The sequence below is a fragment of the Armigeres subalbatus genome, chromosome 1 (assembly GCF_024139115.2).
Source record: "Armigeres subalbatus isolate Guangzhou_Male chromosome 1, GZ_Asu_2, whole genome shotgun sequence".
NCBI lineage: Eukaryota > Metazoa > Arthropoda > Insecta > Diptera > Culicidae > Armigeres > Armigeres subalbatus.
Genome location: NC_085139.1, coordinates 248,916,453 through 248,943,307, shown reverse-complemented (window position 1 = coordinate 248,943,307; position 26,855 = coordinate 248,916,453). Strand labels below are relative to the sequence as shown.

The 26,855-nt window shown below is 42.1% G+C and overlaps 1 protein-coding gene across 6 annotated transcripts in view; it reads left to right on the top strand.

Moving 5' to 3' along the window:
• LOC134206497 (serine/threonine-protein kinase tousled-like 2) overlaps window positions 1–26,855 on the top strand; it is a 383,046-nt gene that overhangs the window by 335,123 nt on the left and 21,068 nt on the right. Inside the window, exon 1 of one of the 6 annotated variants that reach the window (XM_062682229.1) lies at window positions 20,284–20,760. The exons of the other annotated variants lie outside the window; for them this stretch is intronic. The gene's annotated coding sequence lies outside the window, so the exon portion shown is untranslated. Of the gene's footprint in view, window positions 1–20,283; window positions 20,761–26,855 lie in introns of those variants that run through there. 6 annotated transcript variants of the gene reach the window in all.

The following is a 26,855-nucleotide window of genomic DNA, read 5'->3' as shown; positions in this document are numbered from 1 at the left end:
TTTTCGGCGAATGAGCGAAACGATGCGATTCTGAAATAAAAAAAAAAACATCCAAGCTGGACATTTATTAGGATGCAGTTGCACTCCGCAAGGTTTTGCTTTGTAGCCGAACATCTCACCGCTAGACTGAAAAAAAAAATCCCTGTGAGCACGGGTTCTAGTCAGTTCTTTTTTGCTTTTCTTTAGATTATTTAGATCAGGGTTTGGATTATGACAGTGATGAAGACTATACATATTTCAAATTCAGTATAGAACACTAATGATATTAGAAGCGATCTTTAGACCATTTATCGTTAATGCAGTAATCATATTGACTGTAGTCATATTAAATTCATATATTAGGCAAATATTCAAATTGACTCGATTTTTATGGTTCCCAAAGTAATTACAACATAGTGAGGATATTTGCAGAATTTCCTGACTAACATTGTTGGAGTAACAGATTCGGTTCAATCCGATCTGTTACCGGGGACCATTTGATTTTGGTTACCCATATTGCATCCGACATCCGACAACGAGACTGTCTGATGATCTGAACCGTCGACATAAATACATATGCGGATAATACAGACACACAAAGAAACGAGCTTAGCAGCGATTTCCAATCCCATCGCTCTGGCTGGCTAGGTGCAGAAGCAAAGTGCTGCTGGCTCCCCCCGGGTTAGAGTGAAAGAGATGAGTCAGCTTTCTCCGCTCCGCAGTGCTGGGCCGGCTGATAGAAGCTGATCCCCTTCCACAGCCGCCCCGGAGGACGGAGCAGACCACCCGAATTCGATGGCTGCTGCTGTGGTGCCACAAATTTTTGCATTCGATTTCGTAACTCAGAGATTTCCTGGCCCGGTCGCCCCTGGAAGTTTGGTGAATATCGGTTCGGTATGTTGATTAAAGAAGGAATGTAATTTGTGTCACAATTTTGCGGATATTTTCCCGCAAAAGGGCTCAAGGTGTTACAATCTCACAAGTGAGATGATGAAGGTGAAAAACGGCCCAAGTGAAGCACTTCGGGAACGGAAGAATCGATGGCACAATTCGATGATGATGATGATGACGGCGACGACGACGACGACTACTACTGCTGCTGCTGCTGACTGGTAACATGCGGAAGTGAATTGAAGTTTGCTCGTTTGCCAGGGCGAAGTGGGTTGATTTGGGGAATTTGTGGGGGGGGGCTGAAGGTTTTGTGTACATATATAAAACAAGCAAAAGTGGAAGGCAGATTGCAGCTCTCTATATCTTTCTGGGTACTACTTCGCCTCTTCCCCATCCTGATTTGTACTCCAGTTCCACCCGCAAGCGGGAAGCATCACAATTTTTGCTCTTGTTGTTGGTAGTTCCATCGCACGTTTTATGCGCCAATGATGGCCGCGCGCCCGTCCATCGAGGAGTTGAACCGCTCCGGCTGCAGAAGCTATGTGTTTTAGCAAAGATAGGGTGCCCCAACAAAATGAATTTAAGCACATTAGGAAAAAAATATATTGAGGGGGCTCCTTCCTTGTGAGAGGTAAAAGTCATGTCAATTTGTATGTCCGTTGTATGAAAGGTACGCTAAGTTATTAGAAGTTTTATTAATGATGTACAATTCGTCGGGGTTCAGCCAAATCACACTAAACGCCAACAAAAAACACCTATCTTTCTGCCCAAGCTATCGATTATCAGATTTAATTTGATCGCAAAGCGTATCGGATAACCCTAAACCCTATAACTGGGGATATCCTACGACAAATGTACAAATGAATAACAAAATTTAAAAAAACTAACAAAATATCACAAGTCAATCAACAGAACGCCGCTCGGTATGGTTTGGCAGAATCCCGACCAATTTATCTATGGGCCAGAACAGTGGGAGGAGGCATTAATTAACGGTGGGCGGCGACGACCTGGCCTGCTTGCGAAAGTTCCTCTGTCCAAATAAATGATCTGGAATATAAAATTAAAATTATTTCTTCTTATTCTATACACTTTTCTGCATCGCTATGACCAAAACGGCGAAAGAAAATGGGAATTGAGAAACTAAAAAAAAAAAAAAATTGATGCTTAAAAGTAGACAACTAAAATGTCTTTAAAAAATATTTTGAAATTTCTAGCAAGGATGTTTAACCGAAATTTATTTATCACTATAAAAGCACTTTCGGAATTATCGGAATTTTAGTTCTTTATCTAGTCCCAGATAAATTCTGCAAATCCAAGAGGTTTGTTCATCCAACAAAGATTAAAATTTTGAATGGCGAGATATTTTTCCATGCAGTAGTGAAGAGATTCATTCGGAATCTTCTTTCGGAAATTTTCCGCGGTGAATCCCGTCACAATCCAATTTCAAAATTACACGAAAAATACTATGTTGCAGTATGCATACACAAATGATTCTCAGTTGTTTTGATCACCTTAATTAGGACTTGGTCGCGAGATGAGTTCGATCGTGTTCGGATCGCCCGTGAGCTCTTTTTAGATTAAAAAAAATTGTTTGTATTCAATATATTGTCATGAATTTTTAGAAAAACTAATCTGTTAAATTGCCAATATTTCAGAAAATCCGAATGAATTTGTCAAGATTGAATAAATTATTTTAGGGATTCAACCATTTGTTAAATCCTGTCATAAAATCCAGTATTCTCCTTGAAGTTTATTTCCAGAAGCAATAACATCTCTTATTGAGTAATACACACAGTTTCAGTGTCATGGTCGCAGTGGTAAAAATGTCCTCAACCCGTGAGAAAGTCCTCGGAATGTCCCATGCGAAATTCCTCTGAACGTCCCATGACGTATTCCTCTGAATGTGCCATAAGAAATTCTTCTAAATGTCCCGTGACATATTTGTTTAAACGTCGCATAGGAAATTCCTCCGAATATCTCATGCGAAATTTCTCTGAATGAGGCATGCGAGAGGGATTCCTTTGAATGTCCCATAGAAAATCCCTCTGAATGTTCCATGGCAGAATCCTTGGAATGTGCTATGAGAAATTCTTCTGAATGTCCCGTGGCAAATTTGTCTGAACGTCCCATAAGAAAAATTGAATGTCCCTTGGGAAATTCCTCTGAATATCCCATAAGAAATTCCTCTTATCGCCCTATTTTTTTTCAAAACAGTCGGGTAATAATGGGCATATCTGTTCGAAGCTCCGTTTCTTTTGTGTTTTCTACGTTACCAAATTACTTTTAAATAGCTTTCATTGCTTTTCTCGCAGTGAAATCGGTTTTACAACCTCGTCTTCTAGTTTTTCGGTTAGTGTAGTGCGAATTGTGTGTGTGGCTAGCATCGAAAAAAAACTGTTTACAAATTCCACCGTATTCACCTCCCCCACGTTCGTTTTTATTCATCGAAGCGACATCTGACAGCAATTTGTTGAAGCTGCATACGCTAGCGAAGCTGCAGACCAATAGGCGTCTGGAAATATTTCGATCAACCGGTACATTGGGTTACTTTGGAAAACATTATCGGTCCTATTTCTTTTTTTTTCTGAGATGGATTTGTACAAAGTATGTTCAAATGTTCTGGATGTTGGTAGAACAATCACATGCGGTGGTTCTTGCGGCAAGACGTTTCATTATACTTGCGTCGGAATGACCAAATCGCACTATTCAGCATTTGCAGCAAAAATTGGACTTCTGGTTTTGGTTTTGTAAATGGTCTGGTTTTGTAAATCATGACGCTTGCACTTCGATTCCGCTGTCTGCGATCGTGAAAAGACAATCATGAGAGCCTTGCGAGATTTGCTTATTCGTACCGATTCGATGGATACCCGGCTTGGCAACTACGATGAAAATCTACGTTGAATCAATAAGACGATCTACGGATCTCAGCTGGTCTCCAAACCAATTAATGTAACCGATCAAACCACATTCCTACAAAGTATCGATGATCTCAACTTAGACGACCCGATTAACAGATCCAGATCCTGTGAAGAAACTTCCTTTTTCGAAGTCCTAGATAAGATCAATAAGTCCATCGTTCACATTCCGGAAAAATTTGTGGTTGGAACCAACAGAAGGGTCCAAATCGTCGCTCATCAACCGTCCAGCACTAAAAATGTACCATTGTCACGGATCAACGTCTCAACCCCGGCTCCAAGTAACTCTGGTTGCCGGTCTACTCCATCAGCCAGTACTGACATGAGTACTGGTGGAACATCTTCTGGAAATTCCGCTGCCCCTGTAAGATCTGCTTCTTCTATCAATAATGGTACGAATTGCGTGATATTGAAAGTGGCGAATAATGACGCTGCCTTCAACGAGGTGGAGTCCTGCCAAGTTTCTCCATTCAAGCCTGACCAAAGTGAAGATGAAGCACGTAATGGAGCTCATTCGTCGTTAAAGTGACTGTGCCTAAATCTGCAACGAATGAAGATAGCGACCCATGGTATTGGCCGGAGCGAATCTCCATCCGTCCGTTCGAGCCCTACCCTAAAAACGGATCAGCAGTACGCCTTGTGAACTTGGATTGAGCAGCCATTCCATATTCAACTCTTCTCCGAATCTGGGACGCACATAAACAAGCACTGTGGAAGCCTCGAAGTCTCTCCGCACAGTCCAGACCATTCAGCCTTCGTTCATTAGTCGTCTCGGTCCTGTGCCTGGGGAAGGTGTAGGGGTCTTCCAGTCAGGCAAGAACAGTGATTCCAAGAACTTTGCACACTCTGATGATGTTCTGTCCTACAGCCCTGGTCTCTACCTTACTCACGTTCAATCAAAATCCAGTATCTCGATCTCATCACTTCTGGGGCGCACAACTCTTGCCAATATGGGAGTTCCGAAGCTCCCCATCACAGTCCAGACCATCCAGCCAGCGCTCATCAGTCGTCCCGGTACTGTGTATGGGGTCAGGCGTTAGGGACTTCCAACATGTGTTGTCAGGCGACCCAGAAAAATCTACTGCGGTCCCGCTCCCGAATTCAGCTGATCATCAAATCCTACTTTATTATAAAATTGTGGGAGGATTACGGACGAAGATTGCTGAGTTTTGGCTGCATGATGTCATCAATTCCGTCCAGTTGTTTGGCCAAGAATGTATCGTTTACCGCAAAGATCGTGATCCAAGTATTTCAGGAAAACACGTGGAGGCGGTGTACTTATCGCTGTAAAGGAAAAGCTTAGATCGTCTCAATGCATCACTATGATGTTGAACATATGGTTGATGTAGACTGTAACGACAACAAGGTTTGTTTCGGTGTCGTGTGTGTCCCTCCAGGTCTGGCCATAAATCGCTGCAGTAATGAAAAACACATCAGCTCCATCTCGTCCATGGTGACATCATCCGATATTTGCACTACACATCTTCTGTTTGGTGATTTCAACTTTCCCGATCTTTCCTGGCGCACGGTAGCGGATGGATACGCCTACCCCGAGGCATCTGAATACGCTGAACTTAAAGCAGTTGAATGTAGCTAAAAACTGCCTGAATCTTATTCTTGATCTGCTCTTTGTAAATGAAGACTCCTTGCCGATAGGTACACTTGTTGAACCACATGATGCCCTGGTACCAATCGATCCGTAGAAAATTCTTCTGAACGTCCTATGGTAAATTGGTATGAATTGCCCGTATTAAATTTCTTCAAATATCTTCTCTGAATGTCTCATGAGGAATTTCTCAGAATGTCTCATGAGGAATTCTTCTGAATGTCTTATGAGAAATTCTTCTGAATGTTTGGTGAGAAATTGCTCTGAATGTCCCATGGGAAATTCCACTCGATGTCTCATAAGAAAGTTCCTTGAATGTCCCACGGGAAGGTTCTATGAATGGAGCATTCATGAAAAATTTCTCTGAATGTCCCATACGAAATATCTTTGAATGTCTCATAATAAATTCATCTGACCGTCACATAGGGAATTCCTCTTGATGTCCCATAAGAAAGTTCCTCGAATGTCCCACGGGAAAGTCCTATAAATATTCTGTGGGAAATTCCTGAATGTCACATGGGAAATTCCTCTGAAACGAAATTCCTTTGAATGCCCCATATGAAATTTCTTTGTATGTCCAAAAAGATATTTTTCTGAACGTCCCATAGGAAATTCCTATGAATGTCCCATGAGAAATTCCTCTTAATGTCCTACGAGAAAGTTCCTTGAATGCCCCAAGGGAAATTCCTATGAATGTTTCATGAGAAATTCCTCTGAATGTGTTATACGAAATTCCTCTAAATGTCCCATACGAAAATCCTCTGAATGTCCCATGAGAAAATCCTCTGAACGTTTATTATGAAATTCTTTTGAACGACCAAAGAAAATTCCACTGAACGTCCTATGGGAAATTCCCATAAACAAATCTTCTGAATGTCCCATAGTAAATTTATCTGAACGTCCCAAATGAAATTCCTTCGAATGTCTCATGCAAGTGAAATTTCTTTGAATGTATCATGAGAAGATCCTCTGAATGTCCCATAAGAAATTCATCTGTATATCCTACGGAAAATTTATCCGATTACCCCATGGGGAATTCTTTTGAATGTCCCATGAGAAATTCGTATGGGAAGGGATTCCAAGGAAAATTCCTATGAATGTCTTATACGACATTCCTCTAAATGTTCCGAGAGAAAATCTTGAGAACGTCCTATGAACATTCTTCTGAATGTGGCAAAAGAAATCCTACTGAATGTTGCTTACTTTTTTGCTTATGGGTCCAGTACACCTCCGGTGGTGCAAAGGGCCGACAAATGTCTATGCCTTACTGAATGTCCTATGGTAAATTGGTCTGAACTTCCCTCAGGAAATTCCTTCAAATATCTTTTCTGAATGTCCCATGAGAAATTCCTCTGAATGTCCCATGAAAAGAGCTCTGAATGTTTGGTGAGAAATTGCTCTGATTGTCACATGGAAAATTCCTCTAAATGTACCATACGACATTCGTGGGAAATTCAACTCGATGTCTCATAAGAAAGTTTCTTGAATGTCCCACGGGAAGGTTCTATGAATGGAGCATTCATGAATGAATGTCCCATACGAAATATCTTTGATAATACATTCATCTGAATGTCACATAGAAAATTCTTCTTGATGTCCCATAAGAAAGTTCCTTGAACGTCCCACGGGAAAGTCCTATAAATGTTCCGTGAGAAATTCCTCTGATTGTCACATGGAAAATTCCTCTAAATGTACCATACGACATTCCTTTGAATGTCCCGTACGAAATTTCTTTGAATGTCCAGAAAGATTTTTTTCTGAACGTCCCATAGGAAATTCCTCTGAATGACCCATGAGAAATTCCTCTGAATGTTTTATTCAAAATTCCTCTAAATGTCCCATACGAAATTCCTCTGAATGTCCCATAAGAAAATCCTCTGAACCTTTTTATATGAAATTCTTCTGAACGCCCCATAGAAAATTCTCAGAATGTCCCATGAGAAATTCTTCTGAATGTCCCATGAAAAGTGCTCTGAAAGTTTTTGGCGAGAAATTGCTCTGAATGTCCAATTGGAAATTGTTCTTACTGTTCCATGGGAAATTCTCCTTAATGTCTCATAAGAAAGTTCCTTGAATGTCCCACGGGAAAGTTCTATGAATGCTCCGTGAGAAATTTCTCAGAATGTACCAAACGGCATTCCTCTGGATGTCTCATACGAAATTTCTTTGAATGTCCCATAATAAATTCATCTGATCGTCACATAGGAAATTCCTCTTGATGTCCAATGAGAAAGTTTCTTGAATGTATCTCGGGAAAGTCCTATAAATGTTCCGTGGGAAATTCCTCTGCACGCCCCATAGAAAATTCCTCTGAACGTCCTATGGAAAATTCCTCTGAATGTGCCATAAAAAACTCTTCTGAATGTCCCATGGTTAATTTGTCTGGACGTTCCATATGAAATTCCTTCGAATTTCTCATGCGAAACGAAATATCTCCTTATGAGGGATTCTTCTGAATGTCCCATAAGAAATTCCTCCGAACGCTCCATAGAAAATTCTTCTGAACGTCCTTTCTATAGGAAATTCCTTTAAATGTGTCATGCGAAGCAAAACTTCTCTGAATCTCTCATCAGGGACTTCTCTAAATGTCCCATGAGAAATTTCTCTGAATGTCCCATGAGAAATTCCTCTCAATGTCCCATGAAAAACTGCTTTGAATGTTTAATGAGAAATCGCTCATAATGTCTATAAGAAAATTGATCTTAATGTCTCAAGAAAAAATCCTATGAATGTCCCATGAGAAATTCCTCTCAACGCCCCATAGCAAATTCCTCTAAACATCGTATAGAAAATTCCTCTGAATGTGCAAAAAAAAGTTCTGAATGTCCCATAGTAAATTTGTCTGAATGTCCCATGAGAAATTCCTCGAAAAACTGCTTTGAATGTTTGATGATAAATTGCTCAGAATGTCTATAGGACATTGATCTTAATGTCCTAAGGAAAATTCCTATGAATGTCCCATGAGAAGTTCCTCTGAACGCCCCATAAGAAATTCCTCTGAACGTCCTATAGAAAATTCCTCTGATTGAGCAAAAAAAAACTTCTGAATGTCCCATAGTAAGTTTGTCTACGGAAAATTCATTCGATTATCCCACAGGGAATTCATCTGAGTGTCCCATGACCAATTCTTCAGAAATTTCCATAAAATTCTATGGGAAGGGATTCCAAGGGAAATTCCTATGAATGTTCCATTGAAAATTCTCTGAATCTATTATACGAAAATCATGTAAATGTCCCATGCGAAATTCCTCTGGAAGTCCTAAAAGAAATTCTTCTGAATGTTCCATGAGAAATTACTCTGAAAGTTTCATATGAAATTCCTCTGTAAGCCCCATAGAAAATTCCTCTGAACGTCTTATGGAATTTTTTTCTGAATGTGCCATAAGCAAATCCGGTGAATGTCTCATAGTAAATTTGTCTGAACGTCCCATATGAAATTCCTTGGAATGTCTCATGCGAATTCCTTGTACCATACGACATTCCATTGAATGTCCGAAAAGAAATTTTTCTGAACGTCCCATAAGAAATTCCTCTGAATGCCTTATACGAAATTTCGCTAAATGACCCATACGAAATTCCTCTGATACCCCATGAGAAATTCCTCTGAACATTTTGTATAAAATTTCTCTCTCTCTCTCCATAGAAAATTCCTCTGAACGTCCTATGGAAAATTCCTCTGCATGTGTCATAAAAAACTCTTCTGAATGTTCCATAGAAAATTTGTCTGAACGTTCCATATGAAATTCCTGCGAATTTCTCATGCGAAGCGAAATATCTCTGAATGTCTTATGAGGGATTCTTCTGAATGTTTCATAAGAAATTCCTCTGAACGCGCCATAAAAAATTCTTCTGAACGTCCTTTCTATAGGAAGATCCTTCAAATGTCTCATGTGAAGCAAAACTTCTCTGAATCTCTCATGAGGGACTTCTCTGAATCTCTCATGAGGGACTTCTCTGAACGTCCCATGAGAAATTTCTCTGAATGTCCCATGAGAAATTCCTCTGGATGTCCCATGAAAAACTGCTTTGAATGTTTGATGAGAAATTGCTCAGAATGTCTATAGGAAATTGATCTTAATGTCCCATGGGAAATTCCCCTTGAAAGAAGGTATAAGAAAGTTCCTTGAATGTCCCAAGGAAAATTCCTATGAATGTCCCATAGAAAATTCCTCTGAACGTCCTTTGGAAAATTCCTCTGAATGTGTAAAAAAAAACTTCTGAATGTCCCATAGTAAATTTGCCTGAACGTCCCATATGAAATTCATTCGAATGTCTCATGCGAAGCGAAATTTCTCAGAATGTCTCATGAGGGAATCCTCTGAATGTCCTATAAGAAATTCAGCTGTTTATCCTACGGAAAAATCATTCGATTATCCTACAGAGAATTCATCTGAGTGTCCCATGACAAATTCCTCTGAAATTTCCATAAAATTCTATGAGAAGAGATTCCATGGGAAATTCCTATGAATGTTCCATGAGATATTTCTCTGAATGTCTTATACCAAAATCCTCTAAGTGTCCCATACGAATTTCCTCTGAATGTCCCAAAAGAAATTCTTCTGAATGTCGCGAGAAATTCTTCTGAACGTTTCATATTGAATTCCTCTGTACGCCCCATATAAAATTCCTTTGAACGTCTTATGGAAAATTCCTCTGAATGTGCCATAAGAAAGTCTTCTGAATGCCCATAGTAAATTTGGCTGAACGTCCCATATGAAAATTCTTGGAATGTCCCATGCACAGCTAAATTTCTCTGAGTGTCTCTGAATGTGCTATATGAAATTCCTTTAAATGTCCCATGGGAAAGTTTCTTGGAAGCTTTCCGATCGGCCTCTTTAAACGTCTACGCTTCATGTTCATAAAGGTCCACTGGTTGAATCAGAGTCTTACACAGAGCTAATTTCGTTTCCGTCTGCATGTTGCAAGAACTAAGCTGGTAACGTAATTCTTAGAAGACCCTCTTTTCACTTTACACGAAACATTATTGCCACATGTCACAAGCGTTTCTCCATCAAGCACTACATCAGTACCAACACCACTAGGTCTATATCTACCCGCAACCATATACTTTGTCTTGATAGAGTTAACGGTGAAGCGTATCCTCGCCGGATCCCTCTTCAGTGTGACAAAAGCGTAGTGTAGCTACTGCCCTGCGATTGATTCCAATGGGGTCGATGTCGTTCGTAAAGCCCATCATAAGCATATTCGACCTTATGACGATAGTGCCGTCCCTCTGCACGCCAGATCTCGTAATCGCCCCGTCGGTCGAGTGCAATGTCGAACAATAAATTCGAAAGTGCATCACCCTGCTTCAATCCATCTAAGGTCACAAACGAGGTTGACACTTCGTCTACAATCCGAATACTTGATTCATCGAGTCATCAAGCGTTGCACATAGCAGCCTGATCAGTTTCGCCGGACAACCATGTTCAGACATTATCTGCCACAACTCACTGAATCGTACGCTGCTTCAAAATCAGTGAACAGATGATGAGTCTGTAAGGTGTTCTCGCCGAATTTAACAAGGACCATCCCCTGACTAAATGTCTGTTCGGTCTTTGATAGGCCCTCACGAAAACCTGCCTGGTAACCTGGTAACGAATCCTAAATTTCGTGGATCCAGTCTTGGATGTTTTGTAACGGCCCTGCAAATGCGTGGACTTTACGAACAAGCTTCTTGCCCATATGCAATATGCATGCATGGCTGCACTATCTGCAGTGATAACATTGAGGACGATCCAATGTTTGGGACACCCTAAACAGCACTTCAATACACCGCTCGACAGAGTCAGCAGCGCCGCCAGGCCAACCAGTAGTATAGTCACCAAACGTCAGTCAACCGGCCCTGCCCTGCACCACCGGTCCCGCTCCGCTACTGCACCTCACTCGCACTGCACCCCGAATGGACTGGGTACCGTCGTAGGTATTTATTTTTATATAGCCATGAATAAGTGGCACAAAAATGCGGGAAAAAAGAAATTCAGACAATTAATGTTCAAACTCGAACACGCCGATCCGCGAACTCTCCGTTTCATATTAGCGTAAGTAAGTATCTATATCTATCGTATAGGTATCCAACGTCAAGGTTCCCAAGCCAAGCGAGTTCGATCCATTTTAGTACCGCGAGTCGCGGTCGTCGTCGTCGTGTCGTATGTAGATAGTGCGAACAACTTGTTTTCCGAAGCGTGCTAATCACCACCATCGCGCAAGCAAAACGCACGCATTCTGAGAGCGAGCAGCGATTTTGTAATTGAATCAAGCTCAATTACCGCGACCCGAACATGCCGAAGAAACGATTTTAAAATGATGAAACCCGTCGAGTTGCAGCAATCAACCACGACGACGGCGACGATGCCGCCATCTTAGTTTTGCCCTGTTATCAGTCTCAGAGTCACGACGACGACGGTACCCACCACCTACCTTCCTTATATTTCTTTTTGAGCTTCTGTGGTGCGTCGTTGTTAACAACTTTCCTGCTGGCTGTTTCCGCCGTACCTTTTCGTTATGTATAGTTGCGGCAGGCAGCGTGGAATGAGGAGGCGGTCGGAGGGCGATGGACGGGGGAGCGAATCGAGCAAGGGAAAAGGAGGAAGACGACGACGATGACGTTAATCGAGCTTCCTCAAGAGTTGAAAGCATTTGCGAGGTGTTTCCAAGGAAAGATTTTATCAAACAGTACCCCCATGGGTTGTGTGATACTTTTCCAGATTATGCTCGGTGTCAGTTATTTTGTTAATCGTTCACCATGATGACGATAAACATCGTTTTGCTTTCTCTCCATCTTTCCATTTTTTTTTTGGTTTTTCTTGTCTTCCTTTTTCTGAGAATGTTTTTCCTTTTCGATTACTTTCAACTTAATTTTCTTCTTCGTTCCATTATTCGCAGCTTAAGACTTATTATCAATTTTCTCGCAATATTATTTTCTATATATTAAAGTTTTGCATTTCCTTTTTAAAACGTTTGTAATAATTTGTCACAAAAGTAGTAATTGTGATTCTAGTTAATCAACGATTAAAATTTGAAAAAATGTTAGCCAGTTTAGGATAGTTTTTGAAGTTCTTGATTTTTATTTTATTGTTGTTCTTTGAACCATATTGTTGTTCCAAAGAGAACGAAGTTAAAACCTTGAAGTTTACATTAAGGTGCCATCCACACAGTACGTCACGCTTTTATGGGGGAGTGGGGGTACCAAGCAGCGTGACGATTCATACAAAAATGCGATACAAAAAGTGTGAAGAGAGGGGATGGGATTTTAAATCAACTATTTTGCGTGACGTACTTTATGGATCTTCCCTAATAAGAAAATCATTAGCAAAGCAATAATCATTGAATCTACATTTTTCAATAGGGACGGTTCCTTCATCAGTACTGCCACCTGGGAAAACCTCGAGAAAAAGTAGAATCATGGGAATTTGACATGGAATGATATAGAAAACAAGAATTAAAATGCCTCTATAATGTTCTAAAAAAAATAGTTAAATAATTTTCAGTTTGTAGGGTTAGAAATTCAACAATTTTAAGTAATAACTGCTTATTAAAAAAATAAAGCAATTATTAATTTTATTTCATTTTTCTCTCATTTCAGGTACGTATAAAACAAAACTAAAAAAAGCATTCGTCACAATTTTTCAGGTAGGAAACAACAAGTTTCTATTTGAAATTGATAAATAAACAATTAAATTTTATTATTTAAACTGCAGTCACCAATCATTAGAAGAATGCATAACAAATGTGAATCAAATGATTCGGAATTAGTTAAAAATAAATGCCTCAAAATGCATAATTTTCAAATGGAATTCCGACGAATTTGGAATAAAATGCTGACGATTTTTTTATCAATGGAATTCCGAATGGTATTCCAAAAAAATCCGAATGGAATTCCCAAAAATTCAAAATTGATTTCCTACAATTCGATGACGAATTCCGAATAAAATTCTGACGAATTCCGAATGGAATTTTGACGAATTCCGAATGGAATTTCGAAGAATTCCGAATAGAAATCCGAAGAAAATTCCGAATGGAATTCTGACGAATTCGGAATGGAATTTCGACGAATTCCGAATGGAATTCCGACGAATCCCAAATGGAAATCTGACGAACACCGAATAGAATTCTGACGAATCCCGAATGCAATTCCTACAAACTCCGAATGGAATGCCTACGTATTCCAAATGGAATTCCGACAAATTCCGGATGGAACTCCAACAAATTCCGAAAGGAATTCCGACAAATTCCGAATGGAATTCCGTCGAATTCAAATTCCAAATTCCGACAAATTCCGAATGGAATTCCGTCGAATTCAAATTCCAAATTCCGACGTATTCCGAATGCAATTTCGACGAACTCCGAATGGAATTCTGACGAATTCCTAATGGAATTCTAACGAATTCCTAATGGAATTCCAACAAATTCCTAATGGAATTCCAACGAATTCCGAATGGAATTCCGACGAATTCTAATGGAATTCGACGAATTCCGAATGGAATTCCGACGAATTCCGAATGGCAGCCCGACGAATTCCGAATGGAATTCCGACGAATTCCGAATGGAATTCCGACGAATTCCGAATGGAATTCCGACGAATCCTGAATGGAATTCCGACGAATTCCGAATGGAATTCTGACGAATTTCGAATGGAATTCTGTCGAATAACAAATGGAATTCTGACGAATTCCGAATGGAATTCTGAAGAATTCCGAATGGAATTCCGACGAATCCTGAATGGAATTCCGACGAATTCCGAATGGAGTTCTGACGAATTTCGAATGAAATTCCGACGAATTTTGAATGGAATTCTGACGAATTCCGACGAATTCCGAATGGACTTCCGACGAATTTCGAATGAAATTCCGACGAATTTCGAATGGAATTCCAACAAATTCCGAATGGAATTCCGACGAATTTCGAATGGAATTCCAACAAATTCCGAATGGAATTCCGACGAATTTCGAATGGAATTCCAACAAATTCCGAATGGAATTCCGACGAATTCCGAATGGAATTCCGACGAATTCCGAATGGAATTCCGACGAATTCCGAAGAATTCCGAATGGAATTCCGAAGAATTCCGAATGGAATTCCGACGAATTCCGAATGGAATTCCGACGAATTCCGAATGGAATTTCGACGAATTCCGAATGGAATTCCGACGAATTTGCAATGGAAGTACGACGAAATCCGAATGGAATTCCGACGAATTCCGAATGGAATTGCGACGAGTTTTGAATTGAATTGTGACGAACCCCGAATGGAATTCCGACGAATTCCGAATGGAATTCCGACGACTTTCGAATGGAATTCCAACGAATTTCGAACGAAATTCCGACTAATTTCGAATGGAATTCCGACGAATTCCGAATGGAATTCCGGCGAATTCCGAATGGAATTTCGACGAATTTTGAATGGAATTCCGACGAAATCCGAATGGAATTCCGACCAATTCCGAATGAAATTTCGACGAATTCCGAATGGAATTGCGACGAGTTCTGAATTGAATTGCGACGAATTCCGAATGGAATTCTGACGAATTCCGAATGGAATTCTGACGAATTCCGAATGGAATTCTGACGAATTCCGAATGGAATTCTGACGAATTCCAAATGGAATTCTGACGAATTCCAAATGGAATTCTGACGAATTCCGAATGGAATTCTGACGAATTCCGAATGGAATTCTGACGAATTCCGAATGGAATTCTGACGAATTCCGAATGGAATTCTGACGAATTCCGAATGGAATTCTGACGAATTCCGAATGGAATTCTGACGAATGGAATCCTGACGAATTCCGAATGGAATTCCGACGAATTCCGAATGGAATTCTGACGAATGGAATCCTGACGAATTCCGACGAATTTTGAATGGAATTCCGTCGAATTCGGAATGGAATTCCGACGAATTCGGAATGGAATTCCGACGAATTCGGAATGGAATTCCGACGAAATCGGAATGGAATTCCGACGAATTCCGAATGGAATTCCGACGAATTCGGAATGGAATTCCGACGAATTCCGACGAATTCCGAATGGAATTCCGACGACTTACGAATGGAATTCCGACGAATTACGAATGGAATTCTGACGAGTTCCGAATGGAATTCTGATAAGTTCCGAATGGAATTCCGACAAATTCCGAATGGATTTCAGACAAATTCCGAATGGAACTCCGACAAATTCCGAATGGAATTTCGACGAATTTCGAATGGAATTGCGACGAATTCCGAATGAAATTGCGACGAATTCCGAATGGAATTGCGACGAATTCCGACGAATTTTGAATGGAATTCCGACGAATTCGGAATGGAATTCCGACGAATTCGGAATGGAAATCCGACGAATTCGGAATGGAATTCCGACGAATTCGGAATGGAATTCCGACGAATTTGGAATGGAATTCCGACGATTTCCGAATGGAATTCCGACGAATTCCGAATGGAATTCCGGCGAATTCCGAATGGAATTCCGACGAATTCCGAATGGAATTCCGACGAATTCCGAATGGAATTCCGACGACTTACGAATGGAATTCCGACGAATTACGAATGGAATTCTAACGAGTTCTGAATCGAGTTCTGACAAGTTCCGAATTGAATTCTGACAAGTTCCGAATGGAATTCGTACGAATTCCGAATGGAATTTCGACGAATTTCGAATGGAATTGCGACGAATTCCGAATGGAATTGCGACGAATTCCGAATGGAATTCCGACGAATTCCGAATGGAATTCTGACGAATTCCGAATGGAATTCCGACGAATTTCGAATGGAATTCCGACGAATTTCGAATGGAATTCCGACGAATTCCGAATGGAATTCTGACGAATTTCGAATGGAATTCTGACGAATTTCGAATGGAATTCCGAATGGACTTCCGACGAATTCTGAATGGAATTCCGACGAATTCCTAATGGAATTCCGACGAATTTCGAATGGAATTCTGACGAATTTCGGATGGAATTCTGACGAATTTCGAATGTAATTCCGATGAATTTCGAATGTAATTCCGATGAATTTCCTAATCGAATTCCGACGAATTACGAATGGAATTCCGACGAATTCGGAATGGAATTCCGACAAATTCGAACGGAATTTCGACGAATTCGAATGGAATTCCGACTAATTCGAATGAAATTCCGACGAATTCGAATGGAATTCGACGAATTCCGAATGAAATTCCGACGAATTCCGAATAGAATTCTGACGAATTCCGAATGGGATTCTGACGAATTCCGAATGGAATTCTGACGAACTCCGAATGGAATTCTGACGAATTCCGAATGGAATTCTGACGAACACCGAATGGAATTCTGACGAATTTCGAATGTAATTCCGATGAATTTCCTAATCGAATTCCGACGAATTCCGAATGGAATTCCGACGAATTCGGAATGGAATTCCGACAAATTCCGAATGGAATTCCGATGAATTCGGAATGGAATTCCGACGAATTCCGAATGGAATTCCGACGAATTCCGAATGGAATTCCGACGAATTCCGAATGGAATTCCGACGAATTCCGAATGGAATTCCGACGAATTCCGAATGGAATTCCGACGAATTCCGAATGGAATTCCGACGAATTCCGAATGGAATTCCGACGAATTCCGAATGGAATTCCGAATGGATTCCGACGAATTCCGAATGAAATTCCGACGAATTCCGAATGGAATTCCGACGAATTCCGAATGGAATTCTAACGAGTTCTGAATGGAATTCTGACAAGTTCAGAATTGAATTTTGACAAGTTCCGAATAGAATTCTTACGAATTCCGAATGGAATTCTGACGAATTCGGGGGGTCCCGTAGCGTAGTTGGCTACACGTTCGCCTTTCAAGCGAATGGTCATGGGTTCGATTCCCAGCCCTTCCACCAAAACCCTCGTCAGTCGCCGGATGCGCAGCCTATGCGGTGGTGTATTGGGGTGCACGCCTCACCGTCACGGCTGCCTGATGACGACTGACAACTTGTTCTTCTCGGAGGCATTCCTCCAACGTTACCCGGATAAATGGCAACCGGACAATGCAACGATCATTGGATACACGACATGGACAAAACGAACACAATGGACTCACGACGAGATGAACCAGCAACGACAACAACAATGAATAATGGAAAAAATCTAAAAATAGATTCTGTGTGGATTCTGACGAATTCCGAATGGAATTCTGACAAATTCCGACGAATTCCGAATGGAATTCTAAAGAATTCCGAATAGAACTCTGACGAATTCCGAATGGAACTTTAATGAGTTCTGAATTGAATTCTGACTAGTTCCGAATCGAATTCTGACGAATTCCGAATGGAATTCTGACGAGTTCCGAATGTAATTCTGACGAGTTCCGAATGGAATTCTGACGAGTTCCGAATGGAATTCCTACGATTTCCGAATGGAATTCCTACGAATTCCGACTGGAATTCCGAATGGAATTCCGACTGGAATTCGGAATGGAATTCCGACTGGAATCCGATCGAACCCGAACCCAAATGGAATTCCAACTGAAATTCCGACTGGAATTCCGAATTTAATTCCGACTGGAATTCCGAATGGAATTCCGAATGAAATTCCGAATGGAATTCCGACTGGAATTTCGAATGGAATTCCGACTGGAATTTCGAATGGAATTCCGACTGGAATTTCGAATGGAATTCCGACTGGAATTTCGAATGGAATTCCGACTGGAATTTCGAATGGAATTCCGACTGGAATTTCGAATGGAATTCCGACTGGAATTTCGAATGGAATTCCGACTGGAATTTCGAATGGAATTCCGACTGGAATTTCGAATGGAATTCCGACTGGAATTTCGAATGGAATTCCGACTGGAATTTCGAATGGAATTCCGACTGGAATTCCGAATGGAATTCCGACTGGAATTCCGAATGGAATTCCGACTGGAATTCCTAATGGAAATCCGAATGTAATTCCGACTGGAATTCCGAATGGAGTTCCGACTGGAATTCCGAATGGAATTCCGACTTGAATTCCGAATGGAATTCCGACTGGAATTCGGTATCGAAAACAACTTTCCCCATCCATTGAATTATCATTCCGTTCATCATTCAGTTGCGTAAGTAAATCCTAATAAATCGATTAAGCTATTTTACCGAGCAAACCATCCCCTGCTGCTATGTGGATTCCATTCCAAACGCTCTTCCGGAACTCCCCACGGAACAATCCGATCGAACCCGAACCCTGACATCGCACCGCGCCGCGGCCATCAAAGTAACGAACCATAACCTCATAATCCACACCCCATCTCGGCGACGATCGGGGACATCAAGGTCGCACCCGCGCGCGCCGCCGGCTTGCCATTAATCTTTGCCTTATTTTCATTTGCCTTTAATTTCTTTTGGCTTCGCTTCCTCGTTCGACTCGGAGCGAGAGTCCACTGACTGTCACCGTCACGGCTGTGCTGTGTGGAGAGTATCAAGACGTTGCTGCCAGCCCAGCAGATATCCACCTCTTCTGCTGCTGGCTGCTTACTGCATTCCAACCATGCTCAGAGGTTCGATTCATTCCAAAACCCGAACTTGTCTGGTGTTGTTTTGCTCCGGCTTCCGAGCGAGAAGGAACAACTCGGCGCTCTCGCTCTCGTATGATTTAATTCTATGAAAATGTTTTCATTACAAGCCGCAGTCTATTTATAGTCATCTACAGTGTGTTACGAGCGCAGCAGGCGATGAGAGTTTCCGCCGCCCCGCCGCCGTTCTCGTCGTCGCCGCCTTTCACCTAGTTCCATGCCTGGCTGAGAGCACCAGCGAATCCCAAAAAGAAACAAAACGAACGAATGGAGAGAGAGGAGAACTCGAAAAAAATCTTGTTTCCTTTCCCTTGAAAATATCCGCGCACTTTATCAGTCCAGTCGAACGGTGGACTGCACCGCTACGACGGGCGGACACACCGCTGCTGAGAGAGTGTAAACAAACGCTCCGCTCCGCGCGCGGCGCCGTCGTTCGCACTGATAAAGCGGCTCCGTTCACGCACACTAGCGCAGCGATCATATGGTCAAAATCGTCGACGGATGGGCGCTCGCGTGCTGCGCGCAGCACGTTGATCCGATTCGATCCGGTTTTCAGCCGACGACGACGACGACGATGAGGCGGCGGTGACGACATTCACCGCACATTGTATATCATGATAACGATGATGAGCGGAGGTATGCATGCACGGCACGGCGAATGACCGCACAAAAGGAACTAGGGAAAATGAGAGCGAATCGGCTCTTTTTCTCTCGTATGCAGCGCGGAGAGCAGTGCATGACTGATAACAGGCAGTCCGCGGCGGAATGTAAATTTGATTTGCCATTTTTTTATGCGCTTCATTTTGGACGGTTGTTGCTAGTGCGGCTTCTTCTTCGTCTGCTTGCCTTCGGGTTGTTGTTTGTTCGCTCCGAACCGGTTCTCGCACATTGCCATCACTGGTGCTGGTGGGATGCAATCGGACCGTTCTCAACAGTGGTGAGAGCGTTCCAATCATTCATACTCTTTGCTCGTCGCACTCATTCGAGCTTGAGTGTCGATAATTTTGATATGCGGGAATCACGACTGATGTTGTCGTTCTTTTTCATCTGCTTCATTATCTTCCGAATTTCCACTTTTCGTGTGCTCGCGTTTTTATGTTTGTGTACGGCCGGAGGCTCTTAATAATTCTTTCCCTTCGCTTCACTGGCGGATTGTTTCTCGATTTGGTTCATGCGTCGTTTTTCCCGTTCATTGAAGGTGTAGCATGGATACAAGGCTCAGGATGACGGCGATCAAGGGGCTCCGTGTGTGGATGCGCGCACTCACCCATATAGTCGTCGGTGAGCGCTTATTCTCGGCGGATCGGTTTTGCTCGTGAGGTCCGTTTGGCTGAGAGAGCGAACGTTCTTGTGAACACTGTTCATACAATAATCCCTTCGTGTAGTCGTTTGTCCCGCGCGTCTGGTTGTATATTTTTTCGCTTCTCCACTTTTATTATTCCACTCTTGTGTGTTTCATCCTCTTATACATTTTCGCCCGTGGTGCTCCGCCGTGTAGAGTACTACTTGTGTGTTGTGTGTTGTATTTTGTACAATTCATTATATTGGCCTCTGGTTGGTGGTGTGTCGCCATATTGGAATTTTTGATTTAGTGAGAAACGGAAAGAATTTCCAAAGAAGGCTGGAATATATTCGCGTGAAAAAAAGTGAATTCGGTTTTTCGGGTCCGGAATGGTACCGGAAGTGACAAACAGGCCATTAGACCCCGAAATCGGTACAGTGCGGCCCGTTCCAGTGACGGATTCGTATGGTGGTGTGTGCGACCCGAAGAAGATATACGGAAAATATTAAATTACTGTGAAAATCGGCTGCCCCGAGGTCCCCATGTGAACGATGATTTGTGATAGTGTTGGTAATTATATATTTTTATTGTTATTTACGTTAAAAAATGTTACAATTAACGTACGACGCAAGAAAAACTAAAATAGTAAAAAAAAATCGCGAAAAAAATCATTCGTCGCTCGTCGCAAGTTCGACTTTAAGAAAATCAACGTCGGCCATATTTGGATTTTCATGAAGCAGCAGCGGCAGAAGCAGTATAGGAAAAAAAACAAGCAGGCAAAGAGTCTCTCCGTTCGCTGAATACGTATGAATATAAAATATATGTATATAAATTGTATATTTGTTTCTTGGTAATCAAACTCGGAACACAGAACAGGCGGCTGGCTAGCCGAAAAACGAGAGCGCACGCGGCAATTGATACGACGGCCGTAGTCGGCAGAAGTCGTGACAGTCACCATCGTCGTAATCTCGTGAGAGCGAGAGTCGATGAGAATGAACGATGATGGGCGACCTGCTACAACAGAACAGAACAGCAGGAGGCGTTCAATAGTCTGTGCGGGTCGGGTCGGGAGGGCGAAAGAGGGTGAGAAAAGTGTTGTTCGAGAATATCGCAGCAAGCGACAGACGGACGAACGGACGGACGGACGACAGAACAGAATCAGCAGCCACCACCAGCCCCAGCACTTTATTGAAAACGAACGGGACATTGCCGCTCGGTTGTGGTGGCTGGATTGGAAGAAGTTTTTGTACAGTCGCGCCCGCTTCTGGTTTCGAGCTGGGAACGGAATTAAATTGAACCTTAATGCTTTCCTTTCGACTGTTCTCTGCAAAGTCTGCCAGGGTCGTGTCAAGGGTTGTTGAATAATTCTGTGTATGATTTTTTTTATTCTGATGTGTACGGATTGGTGAATTACGCCTTACACATTAGATTAAAGCCTATTCTTGTACTGCATTCGGAGCCTATGGGTCATATTGATTTTTGAGCTCAAGTGTAGACCTGCTAATAAGGCCGAAAAAGCCGTTTGCCCTAACAGGTCGTTTGGCGGAAAGTGTCATTTGCTGAACGGTTAATTTGTAGGTAAAAGTTGACCCTTTCGGGCAAATGGCTCTTTCTGCCATACGACATTTTTGACAGTATGTCCATTTCGGCCTAATGATATTTTCAGCCAAATGGCCCTTTCTGCAAAAAGACCATTTCGGCCCAATGGGTTTCGGCCTGATGGTTTGTTCGGGCAAATGACTTTCGGTTCAATGGCTTTCGGTTAAATGGCCTTTTTTAAATTTGCTGCTTGGGAGTTCGATTGCCAGTCCCGTTTGACCATTCGGCCAAAATTTTCATTAGGTTTAAAACGGTTTGGCTGAAAATGTCAATTGGCCGAAAAGGACATAGAACTGGTCATTTGGCGAAAAAGCATATTCCCCTAACACATCGATTGGCGGAAAGGGTGATTTGCTGAACGATTAATCAGGCCTTTTAGGCCTTTCTGCCAAACGATTTTTTGACAGTATGTCAATTTCAGCCTAATGATATTTTCAGCCAAATGGCTCTTTCAACCATACGACCTATTCGGCCTAACGACCATTTTTGCCAAATGACCAGTTATCCATTCCAACCAAATTACATTTTCGGTTCGATGGATTTCGGCCTGATGATATAGTAAACTGACACATTCGGCCAAATGTTTTTCGGACGAATGACTTTCATCGAAATGGCCCTTCCCGTCGTTTGGCCGAAAGTCATTCGGTGGAAAGCCATTTGATCGAATGCCACTTGTCCAATTCACACGTTAATGCGAAAGTCATCTAGCCGAATTTCATTTGGCCAAATTGATAGTTTGGCCGAAACGGTTATTAGGTCGAAAATGACAAACGGCCGAAAGGGACTTACGGATAAACTGATAATTTGGCCGAAAAGTTTTTTGGCTTAACGCGTCATACGGTCTTAAATGTCTTTTGTGAAACGAGTCGTATGACCAAAATTGTTGACCCTTTCGGCCAAACGACTTTTTCGGCAAAATGATCAGTTCGGCCAAACGACACTCTAGGCCGTATGTCCATTTCGGCCAAATGACTTATTGGGCCAGATGACTTTTTCCTCCAAATGACCTGCTCGGCCGAATGGCATTTTCTGCCAATCGGTTGGATTTCGGCCCAATGGTTTGCTCGGCCAAATGATATATTCAGCCTTGTAACCTTCGTCCAAATGACTCTCAGCCAAACAGCAATTTTCCATTTAAAATTTATTTCAACGAGAAACCCTTGAGAGTTTTCACGGAAATTCTTCAAAGTTTCCACAAGAAGTTGTTTAAAATAAGCACGAATACGTTTTTTTGGTATTTTTTGGGAAATTCTTCGGACTGTGCAATTTAATTATCCATAATTTTATCATTGGTTTCTAAATTATCACAAAATGTACTTTTTTTCTTAGCAATTGCTGCAATGCATCAAAATGAGTGCAAAAAAGTTGATGGAATTGATAGAGTCTAGCTCCTCAAAGTGCTATTTTGACCTCTGACTTTATAAAACACGAGGAAGGCAACATCACCGTTAGGTGGATTGATCTAGGCTTTTCTTAACGTCCTTCTGGTTGTTCCAGTACACAATTTCGAGAGCCACAATAAATTCCAGCATTGTCATGTGACAATTTAAGTAACATGATTTCACAAGTCACCGTAATTTATAGTAACATGATTGATCCTGAGATATTGCTAATTCAAAGCTCATGCCATGATGACTAATGAAAATTACATCGAAAAACTCTACTTCGTAAGTGCTGCTATAATTATGCATAATTTTTACTTAATTGCCATTGCAAATCGTTGGGCGACAATTGTTACCTAAAAGAAACGAAACCCATTTCGAAGCACGTCGTTCAAAATTTCCCCAAAAACTAAGCTCCCCTGACCCGCCTATATTTAGGATTGTGCAACGTCACTTCACACCCGATTATCTAAATATGGCCGCAATCGGAAGTTATCAAGCGCTTTCATTCGTAGTCATCGTCGTCTCCGTGCAGCGAAACTGGTTCAAACATATTATACAGCTGTCTGTCAAAAAGGAAAACAAAGTTCTCGCCCGTCTTCATCCGTCTGCTACGGCTTACACACCACCAAATTCGCCAATCCGGACGAAAAGTGCTTCCCAGTGTGAGTAAACTCCTCAACAGTTCACAAACACACACAACCGGTTCGCATGGTTGCTTTGCTGTGGTTGCGACCAGCACTCTCCACAACCAGTGCTGGCATTTTTCACATCAATGAACGAGCGCTGCTGCAACACCGTCCGTCGCCGATGGCACGCTCACACGTGCGGGCGCGCGCGATCGCATATTCGCTCTCCGAGAACCGTGCCCGCGAGCGCATGCATGCTTGTGTGCCAATTCTCTCGCGCACACCTCGTTATCTGTGCCAAAATGCACCGCCGTGCTCATTTCCGATACGCGTTTTATTTTTATTCTCTCCTCTTCACCTCCTTCTTTCACGCGCTGCATATTAACCTAGAGAACTTCACGCTTGTAGTGGTACCTGGGTGTGAGTTACTCACCCGTTGCAGCGCAACGAACGACGATAATACAATAAACCTCGCACCACCACCAGCAGCAGGAAGCGATTTTTATGAATTAAAGGTCTCGGTATCGGCATTCCGCCGTCTGGTCCGGTTCGGTCTGGTCGTCTGCTCTGTTTACTCCTCTCCGTGGTGTACGACCAGTCGAGTCAGCCGGTGCCAACAGCAACAATAACAACAACACGGCACTGTGTGTTGTTGTTGTTGTTATTACACTGCTTCACTGTTGAGTGAGGCGGCTGTCATTGGGGCGCTATGTGCTTTACTCCTCGCTGCCCCGCCGCCTGCTTCGGTTCATGGAGGTATTTTCCTCGTTTTTTTTTCTCCTGGCTTCTTTTTTTTTGCGTTCATTCCTCTTTGCACTTGGATTCGTTTCACACGCGCGCACTCCTCGCTCTCGTATGATTGCGCTTTTGTTTTGATTGAATACCCCTCGGCAGCGGCGGCGGCGGCGACTGCGGCAATGACGACGACGACCGTGGAAGCACTCTCGGTCGCCGGTCAAACAAATTAGCGAATTTCAAGATAGCAATCTGCGAGTCGGGTTGACGGCTTACGGCTCTGTTTACGCTGTTGGTTTCTTTAGGCGGGCGGCTTTCTTCGCTGTTTTCGAGTGTATCAATCGAACCTGAACCCTGCCTTTTCTACCGGGGCGCCCGCCTGTGTTGATCTTCTTGGTCGGTATCTCGCTTGCCCCGGGGGGCGTTCGGATTCGCGAGCTGGCAAGCAAGGGCACATCGCTAACGGGGTTCGCGAGAATGGTGATGATATGGATTGCGATATGTTGTACTCGGTTTGGCTGTGCCTTGGTGGCGAAGTTGACGTGAAACGTAATCGAAATTTTAGATACCTACTCCGGTCCGGTCCCGACGGAATATGCAGCTGTACCTTTCCACATTTCCTTGCGTGTATCGACCGATAACTACATTCGTTGTTGAAATTGTAGTGCGAGGAAAAGACGAAGAAGTTTGCCTATTTTTAGCTGTTAGGTCGTTGACGACGTTGTCGAACGCAAATATGGCTGACTTATGGGCTGGTGAGCGTAATTAACAACGATCTTGATTGGAGTAAACGGCGTTCATTTTGTATGTGCGTTCGACACGATTAGGCTATGTATATTGAATTGTTCAACGCATTTCGAAACAACCTCTTTCGTTTGCTGTTACATCAATCATTTAGAATTTATTGGGTGAAAGCACGGGTGAAAGATGATGTCTGATAATCAAGGGTGAATGCAACTAGTCAAGTCGGTCAAGCCTCGAGTTGAATATAGAAGCTAGTTTGACATAGCGGTAACAGCGATAAATAAAATTACGAAACGCTTTGTCCACACTGTTACTTTTTTCCCCGACCAGCAATTTTACATTAGATCGATAGTTCTCTGCGGACATGAGACTGCGATGGGCCAAGCACGTAGCTGGAATGTCGGACAATAACTCGGTGAAAATGTTTCTCAATAGCGATTCGAAAGCTTTTATGTATTCACTGTCAAAAGGGAAGATCAATTAATTGCGTAACGTAAAAAATGGCAATTTTCAACCCTCCTCCCCCTATGTCACACTTTTTGTATGAAGCATCTGAAGTTTTAGTTTAGACGAGTTTTGTAGCACAGACCATTCCATTTTGGTAATAAATACTGGCTGTGCATGTGCTAAGACAAGACAAGACAAGACAAGACAGACCATTCCATTTTGGTAATACGTTCGAAAAGTTGATGGTGCCAAAATCAAATGCTTTTTGTTTTCCTCAGGTTTTCCCATGATACTTAACATTTCATCACTTATGGACCAAACACAATTGATACGTTTGCGTGCGTTTTGACAGTTTTCCCATGAGAAAACTGTCAAAACGCACGCAAACGTATCAATTGTGTTTGGCTCATTATTGTGACACTACCCGACTGCCATGCTAAGCATAGCTGTCCAATGTTGTTTTTTTACTATGACATTCCCACTGTGCTTGCGATGTCGCATTTGCTTAGATAAGTTATTTCTCTATCAGACATCATGACTAGGATTGCCAGCAATCCTTTGTAGATCTTAAACTCATTGATGAATTCTTTTGTTGACCAACAGGGCAACAAGAAAGCCATCAACTAAAAACGACATGAGACAACTATGCTTGGGACGGCAGCCGAGCAGTGGAAAATAACTCCATAATACCTAATTATGTTATTGATAACTTACTCAGTCATGAACTTGGTGACATAAGTGGTAAAATACCGATGGAATAATATCAAAAACTAATATGAAAAATACTCCAGACATAACATACTATAGACACACTGCGACACTTTTTTTACGCGTAATTTGGAATATAGGCGTTTTTCTTTGAAATGTACGATATTTTGTTTTCGCTGGTTTTGGAATCAGTTTTGGTAATCAGTTTTATACGCGGATTATGGGATTTACGCGGTTTATAAGCAATAAAACAACAAATTCAAGGACCACACCAACCTTGATTTCTGATAGCAATCTGAATAAGTATTTCAAAAGAAAAACATGAGTATCACTAGTGTCCAATATACGAAGTAGACCATAACTATGATATGCTATGGATAAAGGTGAGAGTCGTTAACGTGAACAACACATTTTCCGTAGA